Below are 17,274 nucleotides of genomic sequence, written 5' to 3' on the forward strand. Positions count from 1 at the left end.
GCCACCAACTTAATCCTACACTTTGGACACTCGGAACCTTTTATTATCCATATTAGACAATTATCTTTGGTATCTAATAAATACGATGTATAATGAACAAAATTGTTTACTCTTTTCAAGTATACTAGATTATCGTTATTCTTTTATTGGTCCTACTACATTCTCTTATTTACTTCTTACTAGAGCAGAGGTCGGCTCATCCCATTCTTTCATTATGGCATTAAATAGCCAGAATAATATTACTGCAATTTCTCAGTAACAAACTGTTTTGTTTTTAATATATCCCTTTTAACTTTTAAGGAGTTGAACCACAAATAAATTGGATTTTAATCAATTGATCTTGAATTGAAAAGAAACCGCACAATTAAATGTGTTTTATAATAATGTTCCTGTGATGAGAGAATCTTAGAAATGTTCTGCTATGTACTGTGTAATGGATGTGTCTGACTGTGCAGGAACATGGTCTGATCATAATAAATCTCCTGGGCAGTCGAGGAAACAAAAGACACTATACAGGCAGGACAGCATGGGATCACAGCTGCTGTTTTCTCTGAGGCAAAACATTGCTTAAAATCAAGCAAGGAAATGTTTTACCTCACAGAATAAGAATTACAATGTGAAACGCATCTTAGTGCCCCTAGCACATGCCGGCAATGATCACTGTAATGGGTAAGCACTTGCCACATATTTATTTGCTACTTTTATTACTGCTTTCTACTGACTTTATATTATGATACACAAAATTTGCCAAGTAAGTTATAATTTCCCCACAAAGTGGTAAAGCTTCTACCGAATATACAATACACAAAATCTGACATAGATATATCATAATAAAAAAGCTCAAGAAATCATGATATAAAAAGTTTTTATTCAGAATATTTTTAAAATAATTTTAAAATTTAGTTCCACAATACAATACCCAGAGACTTAGAAGTGAGTCACAGAAAAAAGTTATGATATAAAAATTGTATATGAATTGCACGATGACCCAGAATGTAATTATATTTCTCATTGCGATGTATAAATATATACTTCACATAAATAAGCCCATCATATAAAGTGCATATAGTGACCAGTGATGTAAAGTATCTTGGTGCTGTTCAAAAATTGCTAATATATAAATTCAAATGAAAACAATTATAATAACACAAATACCTGTTTGGCCCATTGTGAAAATTTGCTGGATTCAACTATATTAATGTGATGTATAGTTAAAAGATGGATCATATTCAGTATATATTTTTAGAATGTATTACTAATGGGTTAAAGTGCCAAGTGCTATAATCAGGGCTGGGACTGCTAACGCCTCAAGTTCATCTCGTTATGGTTAAACAGTGTTGCTAGTGCTGCTAATAGCAATCCACAAACTCCCGGTCACACAAGCATGTATCAAATTGAAAGTGAAAGCATTACTCACATCTGATCGTCACGTCCACGTTCCTCTACCCAGGGGTAGAGGGACGTGGACGTGACGATCAGATGTGAGTAACTAGTTGTCCCAGCCCTGATATATAGCACTTGGCACATTAACCCATTAGTAATAGATATATCTATGTCAGATTTTGTGTATTGTATTGACTTTATATTATGCTTCCTTTACTTATATCCACTTCTGTGATATTTCTTATGATGTTACTTGTGGTCTCCATTCACAAAAGTGTGATCAGCTCGTATCTGTACTTGGCCATCTTCTAGTGGTTATACCACATCATTACTGAGAGATTTCTGATTTGGATTCTGTCTGTGAACATTATTTTTGCCAGCCATCTGTATTTACATCTGTGATCATATTTACTTTTGTGCTGCCCTATTATTTTTATTTCTCACATGTCCTCCATGTTATTATCACATTTTTTGTATCCTCATCATCGGCCTACTACTTTTTTCTTATGTATATCCAATGTATTGTTTCATATTTTTTATGACTTTTTCAATAAAATTCAACTTTTAGTAAAATAGGTTTTCCTTCTTTTGCATATTTATCCTGCGGTCACCATACTCCCATATTTTGTATTTTCTATCTCTCATTATGTGCCGCCCCCGCGCCAGCAGCCGGGCTGCTCAGATCCAGATCCGCGGTGGCTCGAGGGGTCTCCGGACCCGGGGGTTGTGCGGCCACTCAATAAAGGGGGGGTCTATGTACAGGGGATGGTATGGACAGTTTGTGACGCCACCCGTAGTGTGTGGTAAGGGTGAAGTACCACCGCTGCAGCTGGAATTACCCGGTGGCGATTGTGTGGGCAGCCAGGTGTTTAACCCCTCCACAGGTAGGGGGGATGCCCCAGGACTCGGTGATGGTGTCGGGGAGGTGCCGTCGAGCCGGTAAGGGTTAATTGCGTACTCACGCAGTCCAATAACGCTGACGCTGACAACCGTGGTAAACCAAAGTTCTTGATGCCACTGCAGCAGGGAGGGAACATGCCTGGATCCCGTGCCCGTTGGTGTTGCTTGTTAGCCTGTGACCTTGACTTTGGCACCTTTTTTTTTTTTCTGTAGTTGGTCCCTTTTAGCTTAGAACTAAACGAGTACCGCTCATCCGTATGGCTAACGGAGTGAAGTTGCTCTCAGGGTTCACGCTTGGGATTTTCTGGACTATGCAGTGGGAAAGTCCTATCCCCCTCATTGCGCTAGTATCCCAATTTTGGAGCAGGTGGAGAACGGATCTTGAAGGCTTTGTCTTCGTCGGGTGAATTACCAGGACGCCTGAAGCTACTTCCTGGCCTAGGGTACCCCGTCGTGCCCTGGCCCCTGCCTGGTGATGGCACAAGGCCGCTGGCTGTCCTCCTTGACAGTCCGTGCCCCTTATCACGATCCCCTGTGACCGGGGTCCTGCTCCGACCAGGCCCAGACCAACGTCTGCCACCTAGTAAACAAGGAGCCCAGCTCCTGACCTCCTCTCACTTTCACCTCCAACACTACACTGACTTGTGACCTCTGCTCTTGAGAGTCACTCCTCAACTGACTGTCTCCTAACACTCCTGACCTCCCCTTAACCAACCCCCCAAGTGGCCAGCCCTATTCCCTTCAGGCTGTCCACTGGTGGGTGTGGTGCAGAGTGTTCCTAGGGTTTTGATTAGCTTGTTCTCAGCAGCACCAAAGGTCAGGGACCCCTAACCAAGGAGGAGGTGGATATCATGCAGAAGGGCAGATTGCACAATACCCTGTGACAACCTGATAGGCCAGGGCGTCACAATTATATTGGGAGTTTCCTCAGTCTTTCTGGACAATGATCCTTTATTATCCGTGTTTCTAGTTTTTCCAAACACAAAAGCCATATAACACAGTACATAGCAGTAGGGAGAAGAAAGGTGCCCTCCATACCTAATCTATTCTTACAGGACATAGCAGGAGGGAGAAGAAAGGTGCCCTCCATATCTAACCTATTCTTACAGGACATAGCAGAGGGAGAAGAAAGGTGCCCTCCATATCTAATCTATTCTTACAGTACATAGCAGGGGGGAGAAGAAAGGTGTCCTCCATACCTAATCTATTCTTAAGGTGGCTTTACACACTGCAACATCTCAAACGACATCACTGTAACGTCACCGGTTTTGTGACGTAATAGCGACCTCCCCAGCAACATTGCAGTGTGTGAAACACATCAGCGACCTGGCCCCTGCTGTGAAGTTGCTGATCGCTACAAATCATTCAGGACCATTCTTTGGTCCTTTGTTTCCCGCTGTGCAGCAAAGTCTCAGTGTGTAAAGGGGACTTAAAACACTGGAAACGAGTGATGTGTCACAATATCTGTCAATCACTATTCTCTGTCAGTCGGTCTCTCCCTCTCGGTCTCTATTCTCTCTGTCGGTCCGTCACTATCTCTGTCCCTCTCTCACAGTCTGTCGGTCATTTTCCCCTCCTCTCTCATACTCACCGTTCCCCCGATCCCCGGCGCGGCACTGCACGGCATTCACACTGCTGTGGCAGATTTTCCTCTTTTAAAAAGCCGGCCCCTCATTAAACAATTTCGTATTCCCTACTTTCCCCGCCCACAGGCGCCTATGATTGGTTGCAGTGAGACCCGCCCCCACGCTGAGTGACAGGTGTCTCACTGCACCCAATCACAGCAGCCGGTGGGCGGGTCTATACTGTGCAGTGAAATAAATAATTAATTAAAAAAACCGGCGTGCGGTCCCCCTCAATTTTAACACCAGCCAGATAAAGCCATACGGCTGAAGGCTGGTATTCTCAGGATGGGGAGCTCCACGTTATGGGGAGCCCCCCAGCCTAACAATATCAGTCAGCAGCCACCCAGAATTGCCGCATACATTATATGCGACAGTTCTGGGACAGTACCCGGCTCTTCCCGATTTGCCCTGGTGCGTTGGCAAATCAGGGTAATAAGGAGTTATTGGCAGCCCATAGCTGCCAATAAGTCCTAGATTAATCATGTCAGGCGTCTCCCCGAGATTCCTTCCATGATTAATCTGTAAATTACAGTAAATAAACACACACACCCGAAAAAATCCTTTATTAGAAATAAAAAACACAAACACATTCCCTCATCACCAATTTAATCAGCCCCAAAAAGCCCTCCTTGTCCGGCGTAATCCAGGATGCTCCAGCGTCGCTTCCAGCTCTGCTGCATGCAGGTGACAGGAGCAGCAGAAGACACCGCCGCTCCTATCAGCTCCACGCAGCTAATGAAGACAGCCGTGTGATCGGCTGAGCTGTCACTGAGGTTACTCGCTGTCACTGGATCCAGCGGTGGATGCAGCGGTGGCCGCGGGTAACCTCAGTGACAGCTCAGCTGATCGCGCTACTCACCGCCGCTCCGGTCAGCTCCATGCAGCAACTGAGGTGAGTAGCGCGATCAGCTGAGCTGTCACTGAGGTTACCCGCGGCCACCGCTGGATCCAGTGACAGCGGGTAACCTCAGTGACAGCTCAGGTGATCGCGCAGCTGTCTTCATTAGCTGTGTGGAGGTGTCAGGAGCGGTGGTGTATTCTGCTGCTCCTGTCACCTGCATGCAGCAGAGCTGGATGCGATGCTGGAGGTCCGTGGATTACGCCGGACAAGGAGGGCTTTTTGGGGCTGATTAAATTGGTGATGAGGGAGTGTGTTTGTGTTTTTTATTTCTAATAAATGATTTTTTCAGTTGTGTGTGTTTATTTACTGTAATTTACAGATTAATCATGGAAGGTTTCTCCGGGAGACGCCTGACATGACTAATCTAGGACTTATTGGCAGCTATGAGTAAGCGAATATGTCTGGCTCACAGTTACGTTAATTAGGTGCCCAGAAAAAGTAGGACTCAATCAAAATAGTAATAATTCTGGCACACTGAAATAATTCATGACATGTGGAACATTTTTTTTGAATGCTGAATCAATTTTTTATTAGTGCAAAAGGTGATGAATTATCCTCACCTTTTGCACTAATAAAAAATTGATCCAGCATTCAAAAAAATGTTCCACATGTCATGAATTATTTCAGTGTGCCAGAATTATTACTATTTTTATTGGCAGCTATGGGCTGCCAATAACTCCTTATTACCCCGATTTGCCAACGCACCAGGGCAAATCGGGAAGAGCCGGGTACAGTCCCAGAACTGTCTCATATAATGTATGCGGAAATTCTGGGCGGCTGCTGACTGATATTGTTAGGCTGGGGGGCTCCCCATAACGTGGAGCTCCCCATCCTGAGAATACCAGCCTTCAGCCGTATGGCTTTATCTGGCTGGTATTAAAATTGGGGGGTACTGCACGCCGTTTTTTTAAATTATTTAATTATTTATTTCACTGCACCGTATAGACCCGCCCACCGGCTGCTGTGATTGGGTGCAGTGAGACACCTGTCACTCAGCGTGGGGGCGTGTCTCACTGCAACCAATCATAGGCACCTGTGGGCGGGGAAAGTAGGGAATACGAAATTGTTTAATGAGCGGCCGGCTTTTTCAAAATAGTAAAAGCCGCCGCAGCAGTGTGAATGCCGTGCAGCGCCACGCCGGGGATCGGGGGAACGGTGAGTATGAGAGAGGAGGGGAAAATGACCGACAGACTGTGAGAGAGGGACAGAGATAGTGACGGACCGACAGAGAGAGAATAGAGACCGAGAGGGAGAGACCGACTGACAGAGAATAGTGATTGACAGACATTGTGAGACATCGCTCGTTTCCAGTGTTTGACTAGCTAGGTCGTTCTGCAGGTCCGGATCGCTGTTGTGTCGTTGGCCAGGTTTGCCTGTTTGACAGCTCACCAGAGACTCACCAGAGACTTTGTAGCGATCCCGGCCAGGTTGGAATCGCTGGTGGGATCGCTGAAAGTCTCAGTGTGTAAAGGGGCCTTTACAGTACATTGCAGGAGGGAGAAGAAAGCTGCCCTCCATACCTAATCTATTCTTACAGGACATAGCAGGAGGGAGAAGAAAGCTGCCCTACATACCTAATCTATTCTTACAGGACATAGCAAGGGGGAGAAGAAAGGTGCCCTCCATATCTAATCTATTCTTACAGTACATAGCAGGAGGAGAAGAAAGGTGCCCTCCATATCTAATCTATTCTTACAGTACATAGCAGGGGCACAACCACAAGATTATCTCAGTAGAGGAACATTTACTTTCAGGCATCTAATTTTGTACCTTTATTTTTAGGGGTGCTTCAAACACAGCGAGCTCGCTGCCGAGATCGCTGCTGAGTCACGCTTTTTGTGATGCAGCAGTGACCTCATTAGCGATCTCGTTGTGTGTGACACTGAGCAGCGATCTGGCCCCTGCTGCGAGATCGCTGCTCGTTACAAACAGCCCTGGTTCATTTTCTTCAAAGGCGCTCTCCCACTGTGACACACAGATCGCTGTGTGTGACAGAGAGAGAGCGACAAATGAAGTGAGCAGGGAGCAGGAGCCGGCATCTGGCAGCTGCGGTAAGCTGTAACCAAGATAAACATCGGGTAACCAAGGTGGTTACCCGATATTTACCTTAGTTACCAGCCTCCGCCGCTCTCACGCTGCCTGTGCTGCCGGCTCCGGCTCTCTGCACATGTAGCTGCTGTACACATCGGGTTAATTAACCCGATGTGTACTGTAGCTAGGAGAGCAAGGAGCCAGCGCTAAGCAGTGTGCGCGGCTCCCTGCTCTCTGCACATGTAGCTGCATTACACATCGGGTTAATTAACCCGATGTGTACTGTAGCTAGGAGAGCAAGGAGCCAGCGCTCAGTGTGCGCGGCTCCCTGCTCCCTGCACACACAGCTAAGCGGTGTGCGCTGGTAACTAATGTAAACATCGGGTAACCATACCCGATGTTTACCTTAGTTACCAGTGTCCGCAGCTTCCAGACGCCGGCTCTGTGCAAGCGCAGCGTCGCTTGCACGTCGCTGGTGGCTGGGGGCTGGTCACTGGTCGCTGGTGAGATCTGCCTGTTTGACAGCTCACCAGCGACCATGTAGCGATGCAGCAGCGATCCTGACCAGGTCAGATCGCTGGTCGGATCGCTGCTGCATCGCTAAAGTGTGAAGGTACCCTTACCCCCAAGATCTATTGAGTAAAATGTACTTTGTTCCTGGGACAGCCCCTGTAAGGCCGGATATAACAATTGTAACCATGAATTAAAGGAATTCTGAATTGCCAATCCTCCCTCTTTTGGAGATAAAGTGCCTTTCATTGTTGGCTGTATTTCCCCAAACAAGGTTTCTGAACAAATTTTTGGTAATTTTTTTTATACTTTTTTGATATCTAAATTGGGCTTTTTAAGATCACATAAAAAATGTGAAAAGTTTTTTTAAATCGTAAATTTTTATTACAATTTTTAACCAGAAATTACAATAAAATACCCCAATACCTCTATCTTTAGATTTTAGAATATTACTAATAGTTACACAGATACTCCCTATATACATTGTGTCCACCCATATCCTGTCCACCGTAATTAACTTTAAAAACAGATGAGTCGTGCTGGAGAGAACAGCGTTACAGAGGTCTGTTGGGCAATCCTTTGAACAATCCCATTTACTGTACAGTATGTACTATTAGCAGTCTACAGTATTTCGTCAGGTATGACGTTGCACACTTATTTGCATAATAGGTTAATTCCCCATTTTATACATCCTAATCATAGCTTTTCCGTATGCAAGGTGTCAATTCTTATTGAATTTATGATGCACTACAACTTTGTAATTCACTTTTTTTCTATATCTCGTTCCATTTTCGAAATAAAAATTCTAACTCCGTTGTTTTCCACCAGGTGGCGCTATAGGTGGTTTCATTGCGTACCGCATGGTTACTTTACTATACCTAGACACCACTTCTATGCCTATAGCTGCCGCCGTTTTCAAGTTAATGGTGGTGGACAGGATATGGGTGAACACACTGTATAAAATGACATATTCATCAGACAAGGTCCTCTTATTTAGGCAGTTTCTATTATTCTCAAAAGCTCTTTAGGTTAATTAGATCAGTGACTCCAAAGACCTTGCCTCTTGATAACAATGTCTGCAAAGTATCCAGCCATGGTGCACAGATGATGGGGTTTTTTTTATATAATTTTTATAGAATTGTCTCTACTATTTCTTTTAGAATAAATTCTTCCAGTCCTGTAGTAATGACTTTGTTAATTACGTTTTGTAGGAGGGATCATCTGAATAATCTAAATTTTCAATATAGGTGCAAGAACCAATAAATGTCCTACCGCAGTTTAACCGTGTGTGTCCAGTGTCCTTTCTTTTGCAAACAAACCTTGTGGTCTCCAACCAAACCTGCAGAATGTGATTTATTTACAGTTATAGGTAGGACCACTCAATACCGTCCACCTTCTTATACAGCATCACTAAGATTATGGCCCTAGAGCCGTAGCTATCTGATGGGATCAGTAGGTGTTCTGCCCATTCAGGCATAAGACAATTGTTAAGTGCTAATAAAGTTATTGTTAAGTTTCATCAAAGTTAAATGATGTTAACCCACTAGATGGTGCTCTAGTTCTATAATGTTCAGTGTTTTCCTTTGTGGGAGTGTCTTGCTGCTGGGGATTTCCTGGGCATTCTGAGAGCATACTCCATTTTGTGGAAGAATACATCTGAAGGAGGACGTATGCCTGTGCTCTTTTGCACCTCTCTTGTTAAAACCCACTATCCGTACGAAAGTATGTCTGGTATGTACTATATGTAACAGTGTGCCGCCCCCACGTCAGCAGCCGAGCTGCTCTGATCTGGATCCGCAGTGGCTCGAGGGATCTCCGGACCTGGGGGTCGTGCAGACACTCAAATAAAAAGGTGCGATGTATGTGCAGAGGATTTGTTGTAGCTACTTCGTGACACCACCCACGGTGTGTGGTAAGGGGTAAGGTGGAGTACCACCGCTGCTGTTGGGGAGCACCCGGGGGCCATGGAATGGCAGCTGGATGTTAACCCCTCCGTGGGTAGGGGTGGATGCCCTGGGGCTCAGTGTCCAGAACACGGGAGATGATGGCTGTTGGTGGTGATGCAGCGGGCCGGACCGAAGAGTGTTGGTGTACTCACAGTTGAATAAATGCACACGAGTCTGCTGGTAAACCAAGGTGTCAGTGGCTGGCTGCCACTTCAGGGTGTATACGGTTCCCACACCAGGCTGGTGTACCAATGTCCCTTCCTCCAGCACTCTGTATTTTCCTTCTATTTTGGACGCCCTCATATGGAACGGGGAAGTCCACTCCTGGTTCAGTTTTGGTTGGAAGATGTGCCCCCAAAAACTGACCCTTGGGATCTCAGTGGGTTGTTGGGCTGCCGTTTCGCTCTATCTGGGCTAACACTCTGGAACAACGTCTGGAACCTTGCTCCCGGTCTGGTTAATTAGAGAAGGGGCTTGAAACCGTCTTCTAACTAGGGTCCAGGTACCCCACCTGTGCACGGTTTCCGGACCGGATCTCCGCTGTCGGTACCGGCAGGCTCCAACCCTGTCCTGCTCCACTCTGGATTTCCCGCGACCGGACTCCCGTCGCCTTTGGACACGTTCCACTACTTGCCACCTAGCCAGTAGACCAGAGCCACTACCCTGGCTACCTGCACTAGGCACAGACTCGAACTCTCTCCCACAGCCTGTCACTGTCACTTTCTACAGACTTAAACTCTGACTTCCAGCAACTTCAACTTGAACTGAACTGACTGGTTCCCTCCCCCGGATCCTCAAGACTCCTAGGTGTGCGCTCCCAATCCACCTGGTCCCGTCCACTGGTGTATCCTTCCTACACTGAGTGGGGTGGCTAGGATTTTGTGGCTGATGGAACCTGGTGTGGGATGGTGTTGTTTGGGGTGTAGTGTTCTTCTGTGACCAACTGGCGGCACCAGGGTGTCACATTCTCCCTTGGTTTAATATAGCCCGTCTGCGGGCTGTCCGACCACTGACATTTATTTTTCTGGAAATGAACGGAAAAGTTAAAAAAAACATGTTAAAAACATTTCTTCCCTTTAGACCCACAACACACATCCGTTTAATTTGTATGTGTGCGGTATGTATTTGCACGTACCGGAGACACGTACACACGGAGACCCATGTTATTCAATGGTAGATGGCACACACACGTAAAATCACACGGAACGTGTGACCGTGTGGTAAGTACGTGTGTGCGCTTTACTACACGGACAACATGTCCGTTTTTGGCCGGCAGCACGCAGGCACGGACCCGCTTTAGTCTATGGGTCCGTGCCTGCACGTACCGCACACGGAGTATGTCTGTGTTCAGCACGTTTCGTGTGTGTGCGTTTTTACACTAGCGATCTTTTCTTTTGTTTTTTTTAAATTAAATTCAGTATACTTACCTTTTTTTCTGCTGTTCTCAGTCATACTTACATTGGCGCTCGGTTTTTTGCTTCCCCCGGCCCATACCGCTCTCCGATCACCAGCGCGGTGAGGAACAGCTGTGCAGAGAATACGCGGCAACAATTACTTTGAATATGCCGGCCGCTCATTAATCAATCTCGTATTCCCTGCTTTCCACACCCACAGGGGATTGGTTGCAGTCAGACACGCCCCCCATGCTGAGTGATAGCTGTCTCACTGCACCCAATCACAGCAGCCGGTGGGCGTGTCTATACTGTGCAGTAAAATAAATAAATAAATAATTAAAAAACCGGAATGCAGTCCCCCCAATTTTAATACCAGGCAGATAATGCCATACGGCTGAAGACTGGTATTCTCAGGATGGGGAGCCAAACGTTATGGGGAGCCCCCCAGCCTAACAATATCAGTCAGCAGCCGCCCAGAATTGCCGCATACATTATATGCGACAGTTCTGGGACCGTACCCGGCTCTTCCCGATTTGCCCTGGTGCGTTGGCAAATCAGGGTAATAAGGAGTTATTGCCAGCCCATAGCTGCCAATAAGTCCTAGATTAATCATGTCAGGCGTCTCCCCGAGATACCTTCCATGATTAATCTGTAAATTACAGTAAATAAACACACACACCTGAACAATCCTTTATTAGAAAAAAAACACTAACAAATTGCCTTGTTCACCAATTTAATAAGCCCGAAAAAGCCCTCCATGTCCGGCGTACTCCAGGATGGTCCAGCGTCGCATCCAGCTCTGCTGCATGAAGGTGACCGGAGCTGCAGAAGACACCGCCGCTCCTGTCAACTCCACGCAGCTAATGAAGGGAATAGCGCGATCAGCTGTATTCAGCGTTGACCGCGAGTAACCTCAGTGACAGCTCAGTTGATCGCGCTACTCACCTCAGTTGCTGCGTGGAGCTGACAGGAGCGGCGGTGTCTTCTGCAGCTCTGGTCACCTTCATGCAGCAGAGCTGAATACGACGCTGGACCATCCTGGAGTACACCGGACATGGAGGGCTTTTTCGGGCTTATTAAATTGGTGAACAAGGCAATTTGTTAGTGTGTTTTTTTCTAATAAAGGATTGTTCGGGTGTGTGTGTTTATTTACTGTAATTTACAGATTAATCATGGAAGGTATCTCGGGGAGACGCCTGACATGATTAATCTAGGACTTATTGGCAGCTATGGGCTGCCAATAACTCCTTATTACCCCGATTTGCCAACGCACCAGGGCAAATCGGGAAGAGCCGGGTACTGTCCCAGAACTGTCGCAAATAATGTATGCGGCAATTCTGGGCTGCTGCTGACTGATATTGTTAGGCTGGGGGGCTCCCCATAATGTGGGGCTCCCCATCCTGAGAATACCAGCCTTCAGCCGTATGGCTTTATCTGGCTGGTATTAAAATTGGGGGGGACCGCACGCCGTTTTTTTTTAATTATTTATTTATTTATTTTACTGCACAGTATAGACACGCCCACCGGCTGCTGTAATTGGGTGCAGTGAGACAGCTGTCACTCAGCGTGGGGGGCGTGTCTGACTGCAACCAATCACAGGCGTCTGTGGGTGGGGAAAGCAGGGAATACGAGATTGATTAATGAGCGGCCGGCATATTCAAAGTAATTGTTGCCGCGTATTCTCTGCACAGCTGTTCCTCGCCGCGCTGGTGATCGGGGAGCGGTAAGTATGAGAGAGGGCTGCTCACTTCAGTCCCTCGGGGGATTAGCGGTCACTGGTGAATCCTTCACAGGTGACCGCTAATCAGTACGCGGCACACAGACAGAGCCACGGCATGACAATGAAGTCGGGTGAAGTTCACCCGAGTTCATTCTCATCGCAAAACTCTGTCTGCTGTCAGCCGACATGTATCAACGACATTGTGCAACACACAAACGGACATTCCACACGGACATTCCACGTACACATACACGGGCATTTTACACACAAACACGGACATTTTACACGTACACACGGCTCGCATACGCCATCACACGGATGCCATACGTACCGGAGAAACGCCCCAAAAAAACGGAACACAGACCCGAAAAACAGACCGTGTCACACAGACGTTTTTTTTGCAGAAGTGTGTTTTAGTCCTGATGGGATGCACATTACTTTAACATTGCAAAACAGGGTTAAACTTCACTTTCCCCTCCTCCGTTCACCACCGAAACATTCTCCCTTGGTTTAATATAGTCCGTCTGCGGGCTGTCCGACCACTGACGTTTATTTTTTGGGAAATGAACGAAAAGTTAAAAAAAACATGTTAAGAACATTTCTTCCCTTTATGGGATGCACATTACTTTAACATTGCAAAACAGGGTTAAATTTCACTTTCCCCTCCTCCGTTCACCACCCAAACAACCTGGTACCTTGGTGCCACCTTTAATCAGGGTGGGCACCCCTTTTTCCCAGTCCCAAGCTGTTACAGGTAACATAACCTAAACAACCTTTCCTATGACTGGAAAAGGTCCACAAGAATATAAACCTAAAAATTGTAGCCCCAATTTTTCAATGGATGAAGGTGGGGATACAACAAGAAAGAGGACCACAAGTAATCAAAGTGGAATACAAAATTTATTAATTAGTAAAAAAGGTGATGCAGGACACACAGTGGAGGCAGGCTAGATGGAAACAGCCTGCCAGGAAACAACCCACAGCAATACCAGGGCACACCACCAGATGGTAACCTGCTGACATGCAGCAATGTAAAATAGTACACGGTGAAAAACTAGCCCATAGAAAGTAAAGAGGGACAGTGTAGAGGACGAATTGTGCAAAGGAGATCTGTAAAACCCCCTAAGAAGTCCCAGAGAGCAAAAGGGCATAAATGGTTAATCACTGTTACCTTGCGTCATGTCAGAGCAGGAATGGTGGATGTGTCCGGGCGTGGGGGCGGGGCCTCGACGCGCGTTTCACCAAAGGCTTCGTCAGGAGGCGTGGCTACAGGTTGTGAGTGAAGGGTATAAATAGGGAAGTGTGGGCGCCCGTTAGCAAATCGGCGCGCACAGCGTCATGATGCCACGCCCCCCCGAGCGGCAAGGCACGCCGGGTCTCGCGATGACGAGCGTGAGAAGGAAGTGACCTCATTCCCACGCTCGCCACAGGGACCCGACCGAGCCAAGCCGCAGGGGGGAGGAGGCAGCGCATGACAGAGGCGCGTCTGTGCCAATCAGATGAGTCATGAATGGAGGAGGGACAAAGACGTCAAGGGGAATCAATAGTAAAGCGTGATTGTATAGATACAATAGGATTAGCCCCGCATAGCAAAGGAGCGTCACTGCCAGTCGAGTGAATAGTAAACAAAAAGGAATAATGGACATCATGGGGAACAAATGATAAGGCACAAGTATGTAAATAGAATAGTACTGACAACTGAAGTCAGGAGTAAACAAATCAGTAGCCACTGCAGACAAATGCTGCAGGGAAGGAGGAATCTATGTCCGTGTAGAGGGACAGAAAGTGTCATAGTAGGAATATGTCAAAGACACAAGCGTTACATGTATATATACCGCCCACTGGGGCAGAGGAAAAGAGTATATAATAGCAAAAAGTGTGTGTGTATAGCAGACATGCAAACAATATAAATGTAAGACCACATGGACATATAGAAGGTAAATCCACCAATTATAATAAAGGTGAGTAAAAAATGTATGTAAGGCCATAGGGCATGTACATGTCATAGCACATGTCCAAACAAGGGCACAATATGTCATGGTCAAAGATAGCAAAAATTCCATGCATAGATGTCACCTCCTAAGTAAAGAAGGAAGACATATGAGCAAAAATATATGCATGGGGGCATACTCACAAAAGCTATAAATCCAGACACGCATGAATGGACGGGAAATACATATTCCGTAAATAATGATAATAAGAATCCAATGTAAAATGGAAAAGGCCATGGAGCATGTAAATATCATAAGGGCATCAGCATGCATATATGTACACACACACATCTAGTGAAAAGGTAAATGTATACCAAAATTATTCAATATCAAAAATGACATAACAGTGTTGAAAACACAAAATAAATAATCATGTAGGCTGTGTCCAATCCAGAACGAAATTGCGAGGAGAGGGGATCCATATAAGGCAGCACTCGACCAGGCAATCGTCCCCGACGTCCCAAATGATGGCATGACCGCAATAGAAAGCGAATGGGCGCCTAAGAAAAAGAATAAAAGTTAAAACCCCGAAAAAACACAAAAAGACCCACCATAAAATTCGCGCTGTTTACAAAAAGGATTTGAAGCTAACTGCCTCATTGAGGCCCAATGGAGCAACAGTGCCCAAAACCGTCATCCATCTGGTCTCCTTTTGCAGGAGTTTGCGCTTGACATCGCCCCCCCTGGAGCCAATGTAGACACGGTCGATTCCGCGTACACAGAGGCCTCGGGGACTACATCCGTGACATGCCCGAAAATGTTTAGGAATGGTCTTTAATTTTTCAGGTTCTAAAGACTTGGCCGCATTCCTAATATCGCGCACATGTTCTTGGGTACGGACACGCAGAGTACGTGTAGTCATGCCAATATAAATGAGGCCACATGGGCAAGTGAGATGGTAAATGACTGCCTCCGTACCACAAGAAATAGAGTGAACAATTTTAAAGATCTTACCACCACACGAACTCAGGAAATCAAATTTCTTAGGGATAAACGGACAAGCAGAGCATGTACCGCAAGGCGTAGAGCCCCAAGGAGGACCACGACTATCAAAAATGAATTTACTGCGAGGAGGGATATAATGGCTCCTAGTCAACATGTCCTTAAGGTTGCGGGATCTACGCCATGTGATAGCTGGATGTGGGGTAAGAGCCAAGCGCAAGTCCCTGTCAGTAAGTAACACAGACCAATGTTTCTCCAGAACATTACGGATCTCATGGGATTCTGCGTTAAACATAGTGATGAATCGAATAGTTTGATCAGCAGACCCACCCCGAGATCGGTTTCTGGAGAGCAGGGACTGTCTTGTGGTCTTACAAGCACGTTCATACCCAGCGGTGATGTCTGTAGGCCTATAGCCCCGATCACAAAAACGACGTGACAAAACCGATGCCTGCCGATGAAATGTAGTGTCATCAGAGCAGATTCTCCGAGCCCGGAGAAACTGCCCGACTGGGATGGAGCGCTTAAGCTGCAAAGGATGTGAGGAGGAGAAATGGAGGAGGGAGTTGGTAGAGGTGCTCTTACGAAAGATATCAGTATGTAATGAGCCATCAGGCGTAACAGAAATAGATAAGTCCAAAAAATCAATTGTGTCTCGGCTGTACTTCCATGTCAGTCTAATGTTCCTGTCGTTGTGATTGAGGAGGCCAAGGAAGGTGTCAAGCTGTGATGTGGGGCCCTGCCAGATGAACAGGATGTCGTCTATATAGCGCATCCAGGAGACAACTGCCCCATGTCCCTCCGTGTCAAGGACCGTATCCCTTTCCCACAGGCCCAGGAAAAGATTGGCGTATGAGGGTGCGCAAGCAGCCCCCATAGCCGTGCCCTGGAGCTGTAGGAAGGGGCGGTCCTTGAACACGAAAAAATTCCGACTGAGGATGAAACGGAGGAGAAGAATGATAAATTCCCTCAATTCCGATTCCAAGTTGGTCATGTTAAGGAAAAACTGGGATGCTGCTACACCCTGTTCATGGCGAATAGATGTATATAATGACTCCACATCACAACTGACAAGCCACATATCATCCTCAAGGACAACACCATCAAGCCTCCTAAGAACATCATTAGTGTCCTGAACAAAAGATGGTAAAGTCAGGACACTTTGCTGCAAATAAAAATCAATGAACCGACAGGAAGGTTCACAAGGACCCCCAATCCCAGAGACTATAGGTCTCCCCGGTGGGGACTGGGGGTCCTTGTGAACCTTCGGAAGAAGGTAAAAGGTGGGAATGGTAGGACAAGAAGGGAACAAGGCGTCCCTCATTTTAGGTGTGATAGCCCCGCCCTCAACTCCATCATCAAGGAGGGATCCCAACTCCTGAGAAAAAGTAGCTAAAGGAGAGCAAGGTAAACGCCTATAGCACTGTTTATCATTAAGCAGTCTGAAAGCCTCATCCTCATACATGTGCACCGGCCACAACACAACATTCCCGCCTTTATCCGCAGGTTTTATCACTATATCGGTTAATCCTTTAATTGAACGGATGGCCGCCCTTTCAATATGAGATAAATTGTCATGATGGATATGGGTCCGTAAACGAGAAAACTCGTCCCGGACCAACCGTACAAAAATCTCAATTTGAGGACAACCGTATTTAGGCGGGAAATGCTGCGAGTGGCGGTACAAATGCGTAGGGACAGAGGAATTGGAAGGGCTATCGTGCTCCTGGGCCAAGGACTCAAGGTCCCTAAGGGCCTGGAGCTCCACATCAGAAAAGGAAGATGGTACCTCTGAAGAAAAATACTTTTTGAATGTTAATTTTCTTGCAAAGAGCTCCAGGTCCTTAATGGCCTCAAAACAATCAAATTTGCTGACTGGTGCAAAAGAAAGGCCACGAGATAGCACACTAATCTGTGATGGTGTAAGTACA

The 17,274-nt window shown here is 46.3% G+C and overlaps 1 protein-coding gene across 1 annotated transcript in view; it reads right to left on the minus strand.

Annotated features, from left to right (window-relative positions):
* Nucleotides 1-17,274, minus strand: part of LOC142312864 (uncharacterized) — a 566,011-nt gene that overhangs the window by 210,516 nt on the left and 338,221 nt on the right. The gene's annotated exons all lie outside the window — the stretch shown is intronic.

This window comes from Anomaloglossus baeobatrachus, chromosome 5 (genome assembly GCF_048569485.1).
Source record: "Anomaloglossus baeobatrachus isolate aAnoBae1 chromosome 5, aAnoBae1.hap1, whole genome shotgun sequence".
Classification (NCBI taxonomy): domain Eukaryota; kingdom Metazoa; phylum Chordata; class Amphibia; order Anura; family Aromobatidae; genus Anomaloglossus; species Anomaloglossus baeobatrachus.